The following is a 21,044-nucleotide window of genomic DNA, read 5'->3' on the forward strand; positions in this document are numbered from 1 at the left end:
AACTGACACCAGTGCAGGGACTACCAGGGTCACCCAAAAGGGGAATTTCTGCTTATTTGCATCCTCCCCCCTCCAATTTAGCATTTTTTTGAGAGGTGGGCAAGTGGGGGGAGCAAGTACCTGGTTTTGACAAGTACCCACTCCCACTTCTGATCAGATCACCTCGGCGATCTGAGCGGAAGTTCGACCCCCTTCCTCCCCCACAGCCTTCTGGGACACATGACAGGTCCCAGAAGCCTGCAGGACCAGTCACAAAACACAGGATGGCTTACACTTGTGCAGTGGGAAACTGTCTGTGAAGCCCCAAGGCTTCACTGCTGGTTTCCCTTAGTTAAGGTGCTGGCTCCTGGACCCAAAGCCGAATGAAGAATCATCGGATCAGGACAGCGCTTGATCCATGAAGGTAAGTGTCGTTATATAAAAGTCATCAGCTACAGTATTTGTTTTGGGAAGGAGAGACTGGCAGCATACATATACAGTAGTAGTAACCCCACCTACTTCTGCCCACGTGACCAGTGAAAAGCTATAAAGAGTTAATACCCAACATCCACAACAGCCCATTTCCTTTTTGTTCTCAATGAACTCACAGCCTGTGTAGAGGGAAGAAACCCTTACCTGCCATCTTTAGTGGTTTTCTGTGCAGGTTCAGCCTCTCCTGTAGTGCAATCCCTGACCTTAGAGTGCTAAATACTCTGATAAGGCAGGCAACCCCTTCTGTGGCGCTTTTGGGGTGAAAAATGTGGAGCTAACTAGCCCCACATACAGCAATGCAGCCAGTGCTATTTTCCTCAGAAGTGATCTCAGATTGCGTGGATCCATTGAACTGTGACACCGCATTTCCAAGACAAGTACATTTTCTCATTTTTTTTGGAATTTATCTGTGAATGTCCTCATAAGCTATGTGTTACATCTTCTCTTAAATAAGCTGCAGCTGCACTGGGTTCCAGTGTTCATTCTAGTGGCCATTTTGGAAAGAAAAGCTGACTGTCTACATAATGCTGAACATGTGAACTGGATAGAGCTCACATGGTGGCCATCTTTGGTTTGGGCAAGCATTCCTCCAGTGGCCATCTTTCAGCTGGGCAAGACTGCCTGGAAGCCATCTTAAAAATTGACAAGGTGAGAAGGTTGCCAGGAGTTGGAGGCAGGCAGAAGAGTAAAGGATCATGGGTTTAAAGACCCAGTGGCTTACAGATAGTGTTCACAGGCTGGAATGCACACAAGCATGCCTATAACTGTAAACCCTGCCTCAAGGACCATTTTGCTAATTAGTGGATAGATATGCCCAGGGCATTTTTTTCAGAGAATAGGGGCAGGAACTCAAACTGTTCTCTGCCTCTCATGGCTGCACTGCACTCTGGGCACCTGCCTTTCCCTTGTCCCTGTGCTGCACTCAGTAGGAGCAGCTGGGAGACAAGCTATCACTTGAAGACACAGAAGTTGGACTTCTGTGTTCACAAGTAATAGTGATGAGCAGGGAGTAGAGGGACTGAGCCAGAGTTGGCAGAACTAAGTTCCACCAAGTTCCATCTGAAACAAAAGCCCTGGATATGCACTTACCCATGTCTCAGTGCAGTATTATTATACCTGACTAAATGTCAGTGTTGCAGCTGCCCTGCACTATGATCTGGCTGCATAAGAAAGATCCACACGTTCCTATAGGTACAGGATATCAGACCAGGCAGGTATTTTGCTACTATGGCTCCATTCACACTTGTGCAACTTCTCATGTGACTTAGGACACATAGACTTACATAAGTCTCAGCCCATGTATTTCACTGGAAGCCATTCAAAGCTATGTAACTTAAAGTCGCAGTGACTTTAAAAAGGTTCCTTCACTATGATGTGACTTGAGTGCCATAGACTGCAATGTAAATTCTCAAAAGTGCTAGTCACATTAAAGTCACATATTTATGTTATTAATGTGACAGTTGTGCAACAGCCAAAGTTGCATCCAAGTTAAACCCATCCAAAGTTGCATCAAAGTCACAATGTAAAGTTGCAATGGAAATAGCACTACTTTGGAGTCACATAAGTGTGAATGGAGCCTTAAAGTGAGCATTCAGGTGCTAACCTGAAGGAGCCCAGTGTGTCCCACAGGAATATGTGTGAAAGGAGCACCAGAAATTCAGTCCAAGGTGTAGAAAATCCTCTTCCATACTGCAACCTCTAACACTATAGCCTCTAGAGTGTGTCAGGTCTGCATTAAAGGATAAGTTCACCCTTAAAAAAAAATAAAAATAAATGCACATCTTTTCTTTGCAAGTTATTTATTTATTAGGAGCCTATAAAGCATTGCACCCACAATCAGCAGATCCTCGGTGCAATGCAAGGCTCCTGCAGACTGTCGGTGTAGCTGTCTGCCCGTACCTTGTTACTGAATGACAGGAAGAATCAGTGAACTACCTAGAGTGCTCATCTGCGCTCCAGTAGTTCATTGAGAACTACAAGCCATTAGCTGCAGTGGGTGATGGTAGTTGCAGTTCTCCCATTCTCAGAACTCTGTAAAACAAATGACGTGGCTGGCTAGGTGGAGCCCTGCAAGGCCATGTTTTTTTTTTAAAACTTTGACAGTGGGTATGGATAGAAGATCCAGTCCACTGTCACAGGATTTTTAGACCCTGGATGTCTCAGCTGTGCTCCACGGAATGTAATACAGTGCAGATCACTCTGCATCCTATTCTTTCCCGAACATGCTGATTGGGAACACCGATAGGAGGACCTGGAAGTGAGGCTTTTACATGTTGACTCCTGACCAGCAACAAGGAGAAGTGGCACCCGCTATGCCGTTACTATGCCGGCCCCGAGCCCACAGATGGGCAAGTGAAGCCCAGGAAACATGGCGGGGACGCCAGAATGTGTCGATCTGACAGGCATGAGTCGGCTTGTTGGATATACACACAGCCACCAGGAGTGTGTGTAACACCCCCCCCCCCCCCCCCGTCAGCAGGGCTGCTGTCAGAAACCACAGGGTTACAGCCAACCTGACAGAGCACCCCAAATCACAGGGCCCCATATGGCCAACCTAACAGGACCCCCCCATCCCCACAAAAAAAAACAGTTTACTATGCTTCAGTTACAAATGAACAAAGTGAGTGATCAGTGACGATCATTCATTGTGTTCATTCAGGAATGGAAGGGGCTGGTAAATTGCTTGAACCGATCTCCTGTATGTCTCTCTCTCTACAGCAGCTGAAAGCCAGTGGAGGGGGAAGAAGAGAAGAAGCCAGCTTTCAGCTGCTGCAGAGAGAGAGCCATACAGGGGATCGGTTCCAGTAATTGCCCCCTCCCACCCCCCCGCTGTGCAACTCACCCCTCCTGCCCACATTTATTTTACCCAGCTGCCTGGCCCCCCAGCTGGCCCGGGCTCTGTACAGGAGGACTGGTGGTATCCCCTTATCCACGGCCCTGGCTGTCAGGTCTGTACGACATACGGACCAGTCAGCGAAAGGGTTAAAGAGGTAAACGGAAGCACTCCTGTCCGTTATGCTTTGCTGAAAGGAATTACTGTGAATCGTGAGTGTTGATATGGCTTGCAATGTTATGTATTGCATATAATTAATTATAATTGATTTTTAAGCCCTTGGCACTGACGCAACACAAATATGCAGCCTCACAGAACTTGGCGCGCTCCCAACACAAAGACCGAGGTGTCACTGAGAGTCATTCTGACTATAAGGACTTGGGATGCCTGATTCCTGGTCACATGATCACTGTAATATCCTCTGATTGGCTATCACAGTGATCAGTCACAGTGAAGCCTACCCCCCTTGTTTTCTTTTCTCTCTGAATGGAGGAGATACATTGTATCTCTCTCTCTCTCCTTGTACAGAGTAAAAAATGATAAATAAATATAAAAAAATAGAAGAAGAAATAAAGAAAAAATACCTAGATCAAGGTTTGATCTAGTTCAGTGCCAGGGTTAGTGTTTGGGTTAAAGGTCAGGCTCAATGGTCATTATTTTTATTTTTTTAAATTGGTATCAGTGTGTTTTAGGAAAAAAAAACAAAATGTGCACTTTTGTTTCTGAGCTGTACTATAGGTAAAAAGAACAAATAACATACATATATATAGTATTGCTGCGATTGGGAAGAGCTGGAGAATTTATTTTGGGTTGTTCATTGGTGGAAGGTTATGACAGTAACAAGAAACACACAGCTAAATTAAAAAAAACATGTTTTTGTTTACTATTTTGGGCCAGTTTTCCTTTGATGATAATAATAAAAAAATCATAGGATATACATTACCATTTACAATCAAGTGAAAGCCCAATTTGTCCAGAAAAAAACAAGGTATAATTCACCTGGATGAAGTAGTTGTGATATGTTCTGTTTTTTTCTAACGCATGTCAAAGTTGTAAAATTTTACTTGGGCTTTAAGATTTGTTGTTACCCTTAGGCGTGAAGGGGTTAATGTTTGTAATAAAGAGTCTGTATTTTATTAATATTGCATTTCTGACCCCTATTTTGGCACAGTTAAAGTCCTATTACATGCTATTCCTTCCCTTGAAGGGGTTTACAAGGAAAATAGATTTCTTAAAGGGGAAGTAAACTCCCTACCTACAGGTAAGCTTATATTAACCACTTGCCCTCTATAATGTAAAGCTCTGAGCAAACTGTTGGTGCTATAAATCCTGTATAATAATAATAATAGAGGATTTACCCCCTTGCTGACCAGGCCTTTTTTTTTTGCTGTTCGGCGCTGAGCTATCTCAACTGGTAATTGCATGGTCATGCAATGCTGTACCCAAACAAATTTTATGTCCTTTTTTCACACAAATATAGTTTTCTTTCAGTGGTATTTGATCACCAGTGCGCTTTTTATTTTTTTGCGCTATAAACAAAAAAAGACCGATAATTTTGAAAACCAAAACAATATTTTTTACTTTTGGCTAATAAAAATATATAGTAAACTCAAAGTTAGTCATACACTTATACCAAAATATATTCTGCTACGTCATTGGTAAAAAAAAATCCCAATAAGTGTAAATTGATTGCTTTGTGTAAAAGTTATAGCGTCTACAAATGGCATAGATATTGGAATTTACTTTCTTTTGGTGGTATTTAACCATTAGCCGCCCGGCCTATAGCCGTTTGGCGGCTGCAAAAATGCATCAGCTTTCCGGGTGCACGTCTTTGGCGTGCACCCACACATGCGCAGTTCGCACGGTTGCAGAGCCGCGCAGCGGGGCGCTATCTGTCACCGGGCCGTGTACCTCGGACATGGCCGATGACAGATCTGAGTACAGGCCCCCGTTGCTGGTACCATGTGACCTGCTGTGACCAATCACAGCAGGTCACATGACAGTTGTATACAATGGATGGCTTCATTCATGCCATCCATTGTATACTAGTGCCAAGCTGTGAATGGTCACAGCAGGTCACATGCACGTCATGTGATTAGCTGTGGCCAAATCACAGCTAAGCACAAAAAAAAAAAAAACCCCTGAATGAATCGATTTCATTTAGGTAAATGCTTGCTTATAGCAAAGTAATTCTTTGCTATAAGCAAATTGTGTAAAAAAAGAAAAAAAAAACAAAAAACTGATCACTTCCCCAAAGTAGTACAATGTTACTATGGTAACATTGTACTACTTTGGTCATAGTAAAATATGAAAAAAAATCTTAAAAAAATAAAGTAATAAAAAATTAAAAATAATAAACAAATTTAAAAAATACAAAAAAAATTTCATACTGTCACCAGTCAGTGTCCCTGTTCACCGCCATGCCAGTTATATGATGACGCTGTACTGCACTGGTGACAGTATGTAAAAAAAAATAGTGAAAATAATTTTTTTAATTTTTTCATTTTCCGAAAAATTATGACACAAAAAAAATACAACTTCAAAAAACTCGCCATTCCTCTTATGAAGTACGTCCGACTGTCTACTCTGCAAAAAGGGGTAATTTGGGGATATCTGTACTATTCTGACTTTCTTGGACCTCAAGAAATTAGATTGGCTGTCAGTACTTCAGGATTGATCAATATTCAGATCTATACCATAGTTTGTGAACTCTATAACTTTCCTACAAACTTAATAATACATCCTAATTTGGGTTATTTTCACCAAAGACATGTAGCAGAATACATCTTGGCCTAAATTTATGAAGAACAATTATTTATTTGTAAACTTTTCTAACAGAAACAAAGAAAAACGTGGGTTTTTTTTCAAAATTTTTGATCTTTTTTTGTTAATTTAGCAAAAAATAAAAACCCCAGTGGTGATTAAATACCACCAAAAGAAAGCTCTAGTTGTGTGAAGAAAATGATAAAATTTTAGTTTGGGTACAATGTTGTATGACCGCGCAATTGTCATTCAAAGTGTGAGAGCGCTGAAACCTGAAAAATGGCCTGGGCAGGAAGGTGTAAAATTGCCTGGTATTGAAATGGTTAATTAATCATCTGGTTTTTTTTTTTAGCTCTAAACAAAAAAAAACCCAGATATTTTCTCATTTCTGTCATAAAAAAAATCCCAATAACTGCATAATAATTGGTTTGTGTGAAAGTTATAGCATATACAAATTATAGTATAGATACTGGAATTTACACAGCTTTTACTTTGACTGCCTATCACATTTCTTGAGATGCTAAAATACCAGGGCAGTACTGACACCCCAAAATGACCCATTTTTGGAAAGTAGACACCCTAAGCTAGAGAGGCATGTTGAGACCATGGAATATTTATTTTTTTCCACAAGTTTTTGAAAAATGACAATGATTTTTTTTTTCTTGTTACACTAAGTTGTCACTTAAATTATATCTTTCTCACATATGCCATGGGTATATGTGGAATTATACCCCAAAATACATTCTGCTACTTTTACCGAGTATGGGGATACCACATGTGAGACTTTTTGGGAGCCTAGCCACATATACAGGAGACTGAAATCCAGAGTAAACAGATACCAAACATGACATGCTTTAAAACTGCATGCACGCAGGTTTTTTTTTTTTTTTTTAGAACTTTTATTGCTATCAGAGGGAATGTAAATATCCCATGACTGCAATAGGCATTGACTGTTTGTTTTTTTTTTTATTTTTAGAAATCTGGGGTTTATTAGACTCTAGATATCTCCTCTGTCCTTACATCATCTGATCTCACCAGGATTGATGTGATCAAATGCTTTCCCAATTTACAAATGGCACTGTTGTCCTGCAAAACTAAAGTGATGATATGCTTGTTGCTTTCAATTTCTTAGACTATAGAGATGATTGGTGCCATTCCAGTCTCCAATCAGCTCTATGGTCACCTGGCAGAACCACCAGCTGCATTCTCAGGTTCCCCCGAGGGCACAGGACTGCCCCAGAAGGCCGTGGAAAGCAATGGGGGGGGGCACCTTCTCCTGGTGCTTGTAACAGCAATCCAGCAGCTAATCACCCACTAGGATTGCTTTTACATGAAAGCCGTTCACCGGCTGAAAAAAACAATACCAGGATGATGCCTGCTGCAGGTATCATCCTGGTATACCCAATCAAAGTCCAGTGATGTACCAATACGTTGCTGGTCCTTGTTGGGTATATACTGTATGCTATATTCTTCTTTTTTTTTTTTTTTTTAATGTATCCTGCGGGTTGAATGAAAAAAAAAAAAAATGATTCCTCTATTCACATCAATCAATGTGGATGAAGAAATATCTGCCAAAAAAAGTTTTAAAAATATGTGGCGAAGCATAGGAGCGATCCACCCACTGTCCACCCAGGCCCCCATGCTCGGGCATATACAGTTAGGTCCATATATATTTGGACACAGGCACAATTTTAGTTTTTTCAGGTATTTACCAAAACATATTCAAGCTATAGTTATATAATGGATATGGGCTGAAAGTGCACACTCTCAGGTTTAATTTAAGTGTATGTACATCCAAATTGGAGGAAGGGTTTAGGAATTACAGCTCTTAAGAGTAGCCATCGCCTCTTTTTTCAAGGGGCCAAAAGTAATTGGACAATTTAATCAAAAGCTGTTTCATGGCCAGGTGTGGGCTACTCCTTTGTTATTTATTCATCAATTAAGCAGGTAAAAGTCCTGGAGTTTATTCTGAGTGCAGTATTTGCATTTGGAATCTATAGCTGTGAACCTACATCATGTGTTCAAAGGAGCTGGCCATGCAAGAGAAACAGGCCATTGGAAGGCTTCAAAAACAAAACAAATCTATCAGAGAGATATCAGCAACATTAGGAGTGGCCAGATCAACAGTTTGGTACATTCTGAGGAGAGAAGAATGCACTGGTGAGCTTAATAAGATAAAAAGGCATGGACGTCCATGGAAGACAACAGTGGTGGATGATCGCAGGATCCTCTCTATGGTAAAGAAAAACCCATTCACAACATCCAGACAAGTGAAGGACACTTTCCAGAAGGTGGGCGTATCATTGTCAAAGTCTACAATCAAGAAAAGACTTCATGAGAGCAAATACAGAGGGTTTACCACAAGGTGCAAATCATTCATAAACCTGAAGAATAGAAAAGCCAGATTAGACTTTGCCAAAATCTAAAAAAGCCAGACTAGTTCTGGAAAAGCATTCTTTGGAAAGATTAAACTAAGATTAATCTGTACCAAAATAACAGGAATAAAAAAGTGTGGAGGAGGCTTGGAACAGCTCATGATCCAAAGCACACAACGTCATCTGTAAAACATGGTGGAGGCAGTGTGATGGCATGGGCATGCATATCTTCCTATGGCACTGGATCATTGGTGTTTGATGATGTGACAGAAGCAGCCAGATGAATTCTGCAGTGTTTACAGATATACTGTTGGCCCAGATTCAGCCAAATGCAGCAAATTTGATTGGACGGCGCTTCACAGTACACATGGACAATGATCCAAAACACACTGCAAAAGCAACCCAGGAGCTTTTTAAGGAAAAGAAGTGGAATATTTGGCAATGGCCAAGTCAATCGCCTGATCTCAACCCAATTGAGCATGAATTTCACTTGCTGAAGGCAGAAAGACCCTCAAACAAAGAACAACTGAAGACAGCTGCAGTTAGAGCCTGGCAAAACATCAGAAAGGAGGAAACACAGTTTTGGTAATGTCCATGGGTTCCAGACTTCAGGCAGTCGTTGCCAGTAAAGGTGTCCACGTTTTTTGTACCAGCTGGCTGTTTGGGAAACTAAGTATGGCTCCATCATCTGGTCGTTGAAGTCCACCGCTCCCATGTTAAGGTTATAGTCATGGACACAGAGTGGCTTCTCAACAACACCAGCTGCCATGGCAATTTGGATGGTTGTGTCTACATGAATGGAAGACAGAACAAAAACATCCTGTTTGTCCTCGCACTTTACTGCAAGCAATTCCTAATTTCTCAAGCAGGCTTCTTCCCCCTTTCTAAGACGGGTATTTACAAGCTGTTGGGGGAAGCCCCAGCGATTAGGTCGCACGGTGCCACATGTGTCAATTACAAGACTGTACAAATGTTTAAATAATGGCACGCTTGAACAAAAATTGTCCACATATAAGTGGTACCCCATATGGAAAAAGGATGACACCAAGTCCAAAACTATCTTGCCACTGCTCTCCATGTACTCTAGGCACCCGGGGGCTCCACTGGACTATATTTTTCCTTGTAAATCTGAAACTTATTTGTATAGCCTGTTGCCCTCTCACAGGTCTTACACATCTTGACCCCATATCTGGCACGCTTGCTGGGGAGAAATTGTTTGAATGCAAGGCGACCAGAAAAATTATTGAAGGACTCCTCAACATAGATGTTTTGCTGGGAAGTATAGACATCTGCAAATTTTTGGGTAAGGTAATTTACGAGGGGCCAAATTTTGTGGAGCCGGTCAAATCCAGGGTAACCCCATGGACGACAGAGTGTATTGTCGTTGAAAGGGATAAATCGCATTATATTCTCTTATCTATGCCTGGCCATGGAAGCAGAAAACACGGGCATATGATGACTGTGGACCAATACAATGGCAATTTATTTTTTTTAGTAATGCCCATGTTGAAGGTTAGGCCCAAAAAAACTTTAAATTCAGAAACTGTAATAGGTTTCCATGCAAATGGTCTGGCAAGGTTTGAATTTGGGTTGGCGGCGATAAACTGATGTGCATATAAATTGCTTTGATGCACAATCAATGCATACAGATCTTCCCTGAAAAACATCTCCAAAAAATCAAGCAGAGTAGTTAAATTTGCTATTTCCACCTGAATTCCAAGTTGGGCAGTGAATAGGGTGCTGCAGAATTTGTGGGCTGCCAGTCAGGATTTGCAAGCACATCCAGAAGGACACTAGGGGCTCTACGGGCCTGTGTGCGTATTCTTAGTGGCCGCGGGACACTACTTGTGCTATCCACCGCACCAGCTTGTACTGCAATTATGGGATTTGTCACATCACCAAGTGATACTGCAGTGCTGGTATGTGAAAGACCAGGATGTACTAGGCCGCTGGTGCTTGCCAGTTCACCAAAAGGTTGAGTGGCACTAGTACTGGCACTTTGCTGCATATAAGAATCATCATGCAATTGTAACATCTCAGCAACCTGAGAATGGGGTCAAGTACGCCTGACCTTAGCAGGGACCTCTTCTCCACGTCTGCGCTATCTGTCAGGGTGCCACTGCTGTCTACAGGTTCGTATTATGAGGCAGATTCTGTCAGCGAGGCTTCCTCTTCACTCTCATCTGACATGCTCAGAATCCTGTAGGCCTCCTCACTAGAGTACCTTTCGTTGGACATTTTTGGTCACTAAATTTATAGGTACCTAGTGCGACTCACGGGAAAAGAGCACCTGGCTGTCAGGGACTGCTTGATCCTCTACCAAAAAATTTACCTGCAAGTGCTAACAGAGATCAGGTCGGATTCTGTGATCAATGCGGTTTTGTGTGCAATGTATCTAGTGGGTCTGGGATTATAAATACCATTTCAGTCTTTGCAGATAACACCAAGTCATGCAGTGGAATAACGTCCTTACAGGATGTTTCCAAGTTACAAGCCGACCTCAATGTACTGTTTAATTGGGCAACTATGTGACAAATGAGGTTTAATGTTGGTAAATGTAAGGTTATGCACTTGGGGGCTAAGAATATGCATGCATCATACATACTAGGGGGGTACAACTGGGGGAATCAATGGTGGAGAAGGATCTGGGAGTTCTGGTAGATCACAAGCTTAATAATGGCATGGCATGCCAAGCTGCAGTTTCTAAAGCGAGCAAAATCCTCTCTTGTATAAAAGAGGTGTAGACTCCAGAGAGAGAGATATCATTTTACCCCTGTACAAATCATTAGTAACACCTCATCTGGAATATGCAGTTCATTAAACCAAAATGCAGAGACCTTAACAAGATGGCATGTTGCGTACAGCTTTGTGTTTCTGTTGTACACAATCGTTACTGATGCGACCTGCGAGTAGCCAGAACCCATGTGCACTGAAAGTGAGTGCGCAGAGTGGCTAATAACCTTACCTAAGCCACTGTTGTGTCACAATGTCTTAGCTGTGTGAACTGGCTGAAGTGGTCAACACTTTGGGGGAGGGGAGGTCAGGGGCGGACTGGCCATTTGGAGACTTGGGCACTGCCCGAGGGCCCAGGGTCAGTAGGGGCCCCATGTAATGCCCCTGGTACCTTTTTCATAGGCTTTTTTGAGTTTGGGCAAGGATACAGGGGCCCCATGATCCCCTATTGCCCGGGGGCCCTATGAGTTGTCAGTCCGCCCCTTGGGGAGGTTAATTAATTCACAATGCTATTTGTAATATGCAGCATGGAGGGGGCTAATGTACTCACTGCCCTGTGTTAGTGACAAGTGGCAAATAATTAACCGCTTTGTGTGGCATTAGTGGCAGTTACACCTCCAGTGTCAGTGTTGATTAACCCCTTTATTCTGCAGCATGAAGGGATATATAAAAACTGACACTAGTGTCACTAATGCAGCAAAGAGTTAAAGTAGTTGTACAGAGTGAAGATTTTTTTTTTTTCATGCATTCTATGCATGAAGGTAAAAAACCTTCTGTGTATGCTCCCCCCCAGCCCCCCTAATATTTACCTGAGCCCAATCACAATCCAAAGCTGCGCACGGGAGCCTTGGCTATCCCTGGTCTCTCTTTCCTCATTGGCTCAGACAAAGCAGACAGACAGGGAAGAGAGAATGGAGGGTGTGGCCAAGGCATGGCTGTGTCTTAGGGACGCAATGAGTGTGGCTCAGGAGTGAGCATACACATGTCCTCATAGCAGACAACTTCCTATTGTGGGCACTGGTCAAGGAGGAAGAGCCAGAAGCGCCAGTGGGGGACAGGAGAAAAGGAGGATCCAGGCTACTCAGTGCAAAACCATTACACACAGCAGGTAAATATTACATGACACTGGTAGTTGTCATTATTTAATTTGCTTAAAAAAAAAAAGGGCTGCTTAGTCTAAAATATCTGGGCCTTTGTTTTGTCCCAGTCTGGGCCTGGGTGACACCATCAAGTAGGAAGTGATATTCGACCACGATGGTGTCCTGACAGTACATGGATCAGCACGCTGGTACCAACCGCATAATTTACAGGGGCCAGTTTGGGGTGAGCACCATGACCGTGTGCTGCCGGCCTGAAACTAGCTTGCCCAGCGTCCTGCAGGGCACTTTGGCAGGGAGGTGGTGACACCATATTTTACCATACCAAGTGACACCAACCCTAGTAACGCCACTGCAAAGACATTTTGGCCTAAATTTATAAAGAAATTTTATGTTCAATTTTTTTTATTGGATATGTTTTATAGCAGAAAGTAAAAAAATTTTTTCCCAAATTTTTTGTCCTTTTTTCTGTTTATATAATAAAAAACCCAGTGGTGATTAAATACCACCAAAACAAAGTTCTATTTGTGTGAAAACAAATTATATAAATTTTATTTGGGTATAGTGTTGCATGACTGAACAATTGCCAGTTAATGCAGCAAAAAATGGCCTGGTCTTGAAGGGGATAAACCACTTGTGTACTGCCCTATAGCAGATATACTGCTACAGGGTGGCCGCTCTGCGCAAAATCACGTAAATATACTTGATTTTGTAGTTCCGGGTAGGGGGGCGCGTGTGTGCGTGCCGCCATACCTGTGCTGCCACTGGTGGCAGAGGATGTCAATCACTGGGTTGCAGTCTGTGATTCTTGGCTGGCACTCGGTGATCACCGATAAAGCTGAGAGGGGAGAGATCTGTGTGTCAGTGACCGTTAGGCTAGCTTCACACCTATGCATTTTGCGTTTGATCCATTTCTGCAGTATGTTTTTGCATATCTGATGCGTTTTTTTTTTTTCTTTTCCATTTTGTTCCTGTGCAGATTAACCACTTCTGCACCACCCTATAACAGAAATACTGCTACAAGTTGGCACGGGTGCGCAAAATCACACATATATATATATATATATATATATTTGTGATTGACAGTGGCGTCAGCTGTCAATCACCGGGTCCCAGCAGGTATTACTGATAGGGGAGAGACCTGTGTATAAACAACACAGTTCTCTCCCGTCAGCTCCTGCACATTGCTTTGTATGGCTCTGCATAGCAGAGCCATACAAAGTAGTGTGCTTACAGTGGAAAACACACACTGCATACTGTGAAACAGCACACAGTTAACCCTTTGATTGCCCCAGATGTTAACCCCTTCCTGCCCAGTGTCATTGCTTTTTATTAGCATTGATCACTGTATTGGTGTCACTGGGGATGTCAGTGGCATCAAGTCAGTTCCCCCCAGTGTAAGGATGCCCACCGCAGTCCCGCTATAAGACGCTGATTGCCACCATTACTAGTTTAAAAAAAAAAAGTATATACACCGCCATTTGTAAACGCTACAACTTTCACGTAAATCAATTAATTTACACATATTAGTTTTTTTTTTTTAGCAAAGACATGTTGCAGAATACATTTTGGCCTAAATTTACGACGAAATTTGATTTTTTTAATTTTTCTGCTGGATGGTTTATAGCAAAAAGTTAAATATTTTTTTTTCAGAATTGTTAGTCTTTTTTTGTTTATAGCACAAAAAATAAAAAACGCACAGGCGATCAAATACCACTGAAAGAAAGTTCTATTTGTGGGGAAAAAAGGACATACATTTCATTTGGGGGCAGTGTTGCATGACCGTGCAATTGTCCGTTAAAGTAATGCAAAAAATGCATTTTGCAAAAAATGGCCTGGTCAGGAAAGAGGGTAAAGCCTCTGGAGGGCAAGTGGTTAATTGCACCCCCCCCCCCCCGGAATAAATATGAATAAATACACTCGGCAGCCCTCAAGCTTTTAGCCCTCTCGGCCTCGCGCACGGTATTCCCAGCCAGGAGCGCGCACTTTAGATGATCTTCGCAGTCTGCCAGTCACGTGAGGGTACAGTCCCTCGTGCACGCGCATTTTAGTCGCGATCAGCAACGCGCAAGGCAAAGAGGCCGTAGACATGAGCAGCTCGTCAGCCGTGACCGCCCCTACCTCGGTAAGTGACCTGCCGTGGGCGAGGGTTATATAATGCAGACGCGGGCACACCCGGTTGAGCTGGTACGGTCCCAGGGCAGGGCGTGAGGAATATGGAGGCTGGAGGATGATTTTTCTCCTCTTCTTGCGGTCACGGTGGATGTTGTGAGGCCTTCGGAGAGCAGTGGCCGTGTGTGCGCAACTTCTGGGTGTGTGTGTTTGGAAGGCAGGCTGGGCACGGTGTGCGGGCTGTGCGGAGCACTCAGGTGTCATTTAGGAAATGGGGCTTGTTCTACGTGGATGGGTTTGTGGTGAGCCTGGAGGGGGGGCGGGGTGAGCGATCTGGGGGCACGCTGCCATACACATGACGACGACTTGTTTGTAGTGTATATGTGCGCCAGGGTCCCCTCGGTGCAGCCCAGGCAGATGTGTGTACACAGAGCACGCTCCCCACGTCTCTGCTCTGCTGGGCCTGCTGCCTATGGCCCCTCGTGTACAGCGCTGATGTCAAGGCTTTTCCTGCATTGTACACTATGGGAAGAACATTCCACATGACCTCGTGTCATTCACAGAGGTAAACACAGCCAGTGCCTTCACCTATGTCCTGCCCACTGCACTTTACACCAGGCACCCATACAGCAACTCTTCTGGCATTCCTACACATTGGAACCAGCAGTTGTCTTGTCTGCATGTCAACTACTCCCATAGCAGGCCAGATCTGACACTTCTCACGTATATGTACAAATCTACAGGGCTTTTTGTTTATTATATAAATTACTTAGACCGATTTCCGCCCCCCCTCCAAACATATAAATCTTGTTTTAGTCTAAGGCCCTAGAGCACAGGTGTCAAACTGAGGCCCTCCAGCTGTCGAGGAACTACAAGTCCCATTATGCCTCAGCCACACTGGATGTTTTTACAGCAGCTGTTTTTGGCTTTTGACGGTTTCTTCTACAGCCAGTAAACTCCCCAATATGTTATCCTATGTGTCCACGGGTGCGCAAAATCATATATATATATATATATATATATATATATATATATATATATATATATAAAGTGTGTGTGTGTGTGTATATATATGTGTGTGATTGACAGTGGCCTCAGCTGTCAATCACTGGGTCCCAGCTGGTATTACTGATAACCGAGGACTAGTGGGGTTCTAGAGGAGTTTTTTAGCTGTAAAAATGCTCAAACACTGAAAATTGTGTAAAACGCTGCACACCAGCGTTTTGTGTTTTTTTTTGTTACAAAAATGCTAAAAACTGCAAACACAGAAAAATGCGGGAAACCACAGCTAATCGCGGCAAACGCCTCTAAACGCTAATGCAAAAAAAGCTGAAAAACGCACGTTTTTTTTTTTTACGTGACTTTACACAGCTAACGTTACTAGCGTTATCAAAACGCCCAATGTGCATGGAGCCTGTCAGCCTTGCAATGCCTCTTGGCACTTGTAGTTCCACAACAGCTGGCAGACCACAGTGTGACACTCCTGCTCTAAAGAATAAAATGGGTGTTGCAATTTTTAGGCCACATGGCATTTAACAGATATATTTTTGGAAAATTATTTACTAGAGGTACTTAGGTAGCGCCGTCAATTTACATATATGCACTTACCGGCCACTTTATTAGGTACAGCTGTTCAATTGTTTGGTAACACAAATTGCTAATCAGCCAAACACATGGCAACAACTTAACATGCGAGCAAAGGGTAATTGTGTGTGTGTTTCACTGTAAGCACACTGCTTTGTATGGCTCTGCTATGCAGAGCCATACAAAGCAGTGTGCAGGAGCTGACGGGAGAGATCTGTATTGTTTACATACAGATCTCTCCCCCGTCGGAAATCCTGTGAGATCGCCGGGTGCCGGGAAGGAATCACCGGCCAGGACCCAGTGATTGACAGCCGAGGTCGTCAATGGCGGTGCAGGTAGGGCGCTCCCTACCTGGAACTGCAAAATCACATGTACATATACATGTATTTCTGCTATAGGACGGTGTGAAAGTGGTTAATTGATATTAGCAACCATTTTTACTGAATGAAACTGATTCATTCAGTTTTTTTTGTTGTGATTACCTGTGATTGGGCAAAGCTCATCACATGGTACAGATGGACTGTGATTGGTCCTGTCTGTACCATATAACTTCTGTGACCAATCACAGCTAACACAATTGTATACAATATATGGCAAGAAAGGAAGCCATCATCTGTATACAATTTTCCTGTGATCTGCTGTGATTGGTCATCGCGATCACATGACACTGGCAGCGGGCTGGTGTAGTGATCTGTCATCGGCTGTGTCCCGTGAACACAACCAGTGCCCTATCACACCGCTGTGTGACCCTGCGAGCAGCGCCTTCTGATAGGACATCCACTCAGAAGGTGGAGCGTCCCGTCCAGCCGTCAATCTGCTATAGACACGGTGGGAAGATGTTAACCCCTTCCTGCCCAGTGCCATTAGTACAGTGTCAGTACTTTTCATTAGCATTAATCACTGTATTGGTGTCACTGGGGATGTCGGTGACACCAAGTCAGTTCCCCCCAGTGTCAGAATGCTCGCCCCAGTCCTGCTATAAGTCGCTGATCGCTAGTAAAAAACCCCCAAAACATTCCAGTATATATACTGCCATTTGTAAACGCTACAACTTTTACGTAAACCAATTAATTTACACGTATTGGGATTTTTTTTTTAGCAAAGACATGTAGCAGAATACATTTTGGCCTAAATTTATGACTAAATTTTATTTATTTTTTAACTTTTTTACTGGACATGTTTAACCGCTTCTCGACTGCTCTATAGCAGAAATACTGCTACAGGATGGCACGGGTGTGCAAAATCATGTGTATATATACGTGACTTTGCATTTCCAGGTAGGGGCGCATGCGAGCCCTACCGGAGGCCGCGGCTGTCAATCACTGGGTTCCAGCCGGTAATTAATCGCCAGTGCCTGGTGATTAACGAGCATCTCCAACGGGGAGGAAGACTGTTTTGTTTACAAACAGTCTTCCTCCCTGTCAGTTCGTGCACTTCTTGGGATGCCTGTGCACAGCACAGCCATCCTGATCAGTGTGCTTACATATAGTTAACCCTTTGATCACCTCTCATGTTAACCCCTTCCTTCCTGCCCAGTGTCATTAGTACAGTGTCAGTGCTTTTTTTTTTTTTTTTTTTTTTTTTTTAAGCACTGATCACTGTATTGGTGTCACTGGGGATGGCAATGACACCAAATTAGTTCCCCCCAGTGTCAGATTGTCTGCTGCAGTCCTGCTAAAAGTCTGATTGCCACCATTACTAGTAGGAAAAAAAAAATCCCAGTATCTATAGCACCATTTGTAAATGCTATAACTTTCACATAAACCAATTAGTTTACACGTATTGGGATTTTTTTTTTTTTAGCAAAGAATACATTTTGGCCTAAATGTATGACGAAATTAGATTTTTTTTTAAATTTTTACTGGACATGTTTAATATCAAAAAGTCCAAAATATTTATTTCTCAAAATTGTCAGCCTTTTTTTGTTTTTTATATAGAGCAAAAAATAAAAACCACAGGCGATCAAATACCATCGGAAGAATGCTCAATTTGTGGGAACAAAAGGATGTAAATTTCATCTGGGTGCAGTGTTGTACGATTGCGCAATTGTCAGTTAAAGTAACGCAGCATCGTAACGCAAAAAGTAAGAACATATAGGTGTTTTTTTTTTTTTTTCATCAAAATTTTTTTTTTTTTTTTTTTTTTCTATAGCGCAAAAAATAATTGCACAGGCAATCAAATACCACCGAATGAAAGCTCTATTTGTGGGGGGGAAAAAGGCATACATTTCATTTGGGTGCAGCATGCATGACCGCGCAATTGTCAGTTAAAGTAATGCAGCACCGTATCGCAAATAATGGCCTGGTCAGGAAGGGAGGTAAATGCTCTGGAGGGCAAGTGGTTAATGCAATTATAATGTCTAAAAGAAAAAAAAAATACTGATCACTTACCCAGAGTAGCACAAGTGTACTATGGTAACATTGTATTGCTCTGGTCAGTGTGTTGAAAGTAGTAAAAAAAGTAATATTTAAAAATAAAAAAATTTAAGAAAAAAAAATATTTTTTTTTACATACTGTCGCCAGTCAGTGTCCGTAATCACTGCCATGCCAGTTATATGATAACACTGCACTGGACTGGTGATATGTGTTAAAAAAAAAAAGTGGCATTTTTTTTTTTCTTTTTAATATTGCAATTTTCCAAAAATTGTGACCAACAATTACAACTTAAAAACTCACCATGCCTCTTACTAAATACCTTGGACTGTCAGTTTTTGGCTATTTGTGCTATTCTGGTGTTTTCGGGCCTCAAGAAATTAGATTGGCTGTCACTACATCAGGATTGATCGATTGTCAGAGATACACCAAATTACCAAAAGTATTACTATACCCCTTCAAATCATTGGATCCAGGAGTTCCAATCGCCTCCATGGCCACAGATGTATAAAATCAAGCACCTTGGCATTCAGACTGCTTCTACAAACATTTGTGAAAGAATGGGTCGTTGTCAGGAGCTCACTGCCTTGAAGTGTGGTACCATGATAGGTTGCCACCTGTGGAATAAGTCCATCTGTGAAATTCCTTGCTACTAAATATTCCACGGTCAACTGTTAGTGGGATTATAACAAAGTGGGAGCAACAGCAACTCAGCCACTAAGTAGTAGGCCATGTAAAATGACAGAGCCAGGTCAGTGCATGCTGAAGCGCACAGTGCGCAAAAGTCACTAACTGTCTGCAGAGTCAATAGCTAAAGAAGAGAGCTTCATGGAAAGGATTTCCATGGCCGGGCAGCTGCATCCAAGCCTTACATCACCAAGTGCAATGCAAAGCGGCGGGTGCAGTGATGTAAAGCACGCCGCCACTGGACTCTAGTGCAGTGGAGATGTGTTCTGTGTAGTGACAAATCACGCTTCTCTGTTTGGCAGTTGCTAGGAGAACGTTACTTGCCTGACTATATTGTGCCAAGTGTAAAGTTTGGTGGAGGGAGGATTATGGTGTGGGGTTGTTTTTCAGGGGTTGGGTTGGGCCCCTTCGTTCCAGTGAAGGGAACTCTTAAGGCGTCAGCATACCAAAACATTTTGGACAATTTCCTGCTCCCAACTTTGTGGGAACAGTTTGGGGATGGCCCCTTCCTGTTCCAACATGACTGCACACCAGTACACAAAGCAAGGTCCATAAAGACATGGATGATCGAGTTTGGGGTGGAGGAACTTGACTGGCCTGCACACAGTCCTGACCTCAACCTGATAGAACACCTTTGGGTTGAATCAGAGCAGAGACTGCAAGCCAGGCCTTCTCATCCGACATCAGTACCTGACCTCACAAATTGCGCTTCTGGAAGAATGGTCAAACATTCCCATAGACACACTCCTAAACCTTGTGGACTCCCTCCCCTCTACCCGTCGGCACCCACTGAACCACTCCGGGCTCAGAGACATGCCGGGGGGGGGGGGGAGAGGGGGATGCTGGCACTGTAGTGGGCTTTGTGGAAGCAATTGGGCTGCTTGAATGCTTCCACCTGACAGTTTAAAAATAACTACTAACCCAAAATTAAATGTTGTCATTTGGGCGTCAGGCAATATAACTTGAACATCCCTGTGATGTTATGCCGAGTAAATAGATACCAAACATGTCAAGTTTTAAAATTGTGCATGCTCTTGGAATGGCTATAATCTACAGTACTTAAAAGTCTCCATAGGCGACGCCTATAACCCAGTTTTGATTTCAGTTTTTTTTCATTACCCATAAATGGCAATGGGGTCAATTCACGAAGAGATAAATACATTAATTGTTCAAGTAAAATAACTGTTGCGTTATTTATCTCAACAGTAGTCCACTAAAAAACATGCGTTATTTACGGAATGCATTAAATATTTATGCTTTGCAATATTTATCACTTATATTTAGTGTTATTTTTTTCAAAATTTATGTATATTATGAAACTGAAACGTCTAGCATGCTTTCATTCACAGAACGATTTCCCTCTGGTGAAATGTTACAATTTATTTTCATTCCTGAGATCAAAACAGAGTATTTCCACACTGATACTTTGGATACATTTAACTTACTGGCCAGTGCAGAGTTCCCCTCATTGTTATTTTGTACATTGCTAAGATACTGAATGCTTACTGCCAGGTAATAAATACGAATGTGTGTTCTTTAGTGAATTTACTTTAATAATTTATCTTTTCATTTGCAGTATTTACCTCACATGTTTAATAAATGTGCGGTATTTACCTTACATTCGATATTTTACTTGATGAATTGATGCTTTTGTTATTTCATGCAACATTTCAGAAAAAAAAAATAGTAAGCGAAATCTTTTAGGGTCAGTTCACACTACAAAAAGGCCCTCTGGATGCATTCTGGATAAGTTTTTGCTTACAGTTCACACCACATGCAGTTCCGGTGCAGAAAAAAAAGTAAAATGTACTGCATTTTTTTCTGCACAGAACCATACTGGAACATAAGTAAACTGCACTAGAACTGCATGTGGTGTCAACTGTAAGCAAAAACGTACCCAGAACGCATCCGAAGTGCATTTTTGTAGTGTGAACTGGCCCTAAGTGAATTGACCCCATTGCCTGTATTTGGGAAATGACTTGTGTCTTGGACAAGACAAGTCTAATTCCCCTTCAG

At 42.5% G+C, this 21,044-nt stretch overlaps 1 protein-coding gene across 2 annotated transcripts in view; it reads left to right on the plus strand.

Annotated features, from left to right (window-relative positions):
* Positions 1–14,318: 14,318 nt before the first annotated feature.
* PHF3 (PHD finger protein 3) overlaps positions 14,319–21,044 on the plus strand; it is a 127,883-nt gene continuing 121,157 nt past the window's right edge. For both annotated transcript variants that reach the window (XM_089681319.1, XM_089681320.1), the window contains exon 1: positions 14,319–14,397. The gene's annotated coding sequence lies outside the window, so the exon portion shown is untranslated. The remainder of the gene's footprint in view (positions 14,398–21,044) is intronic.

The sequence above is a fragment of the Staurois parvus genome, unplaced genomic scaffold, assembly GCF_062004578.1.
Source record: "Staurois parvus isolate SC_StPar_1 unplaced genomic scaffold, SC_StPar_1.0 ptg000264l, whole genome shotgun sequence".
NCBI classification, from domain to species: domain Eukaryota; kingdom Metazoa; phylum Chordata; class Amphibia; order Anura; family Ranidae; genus Staurois; species Staurois parvus.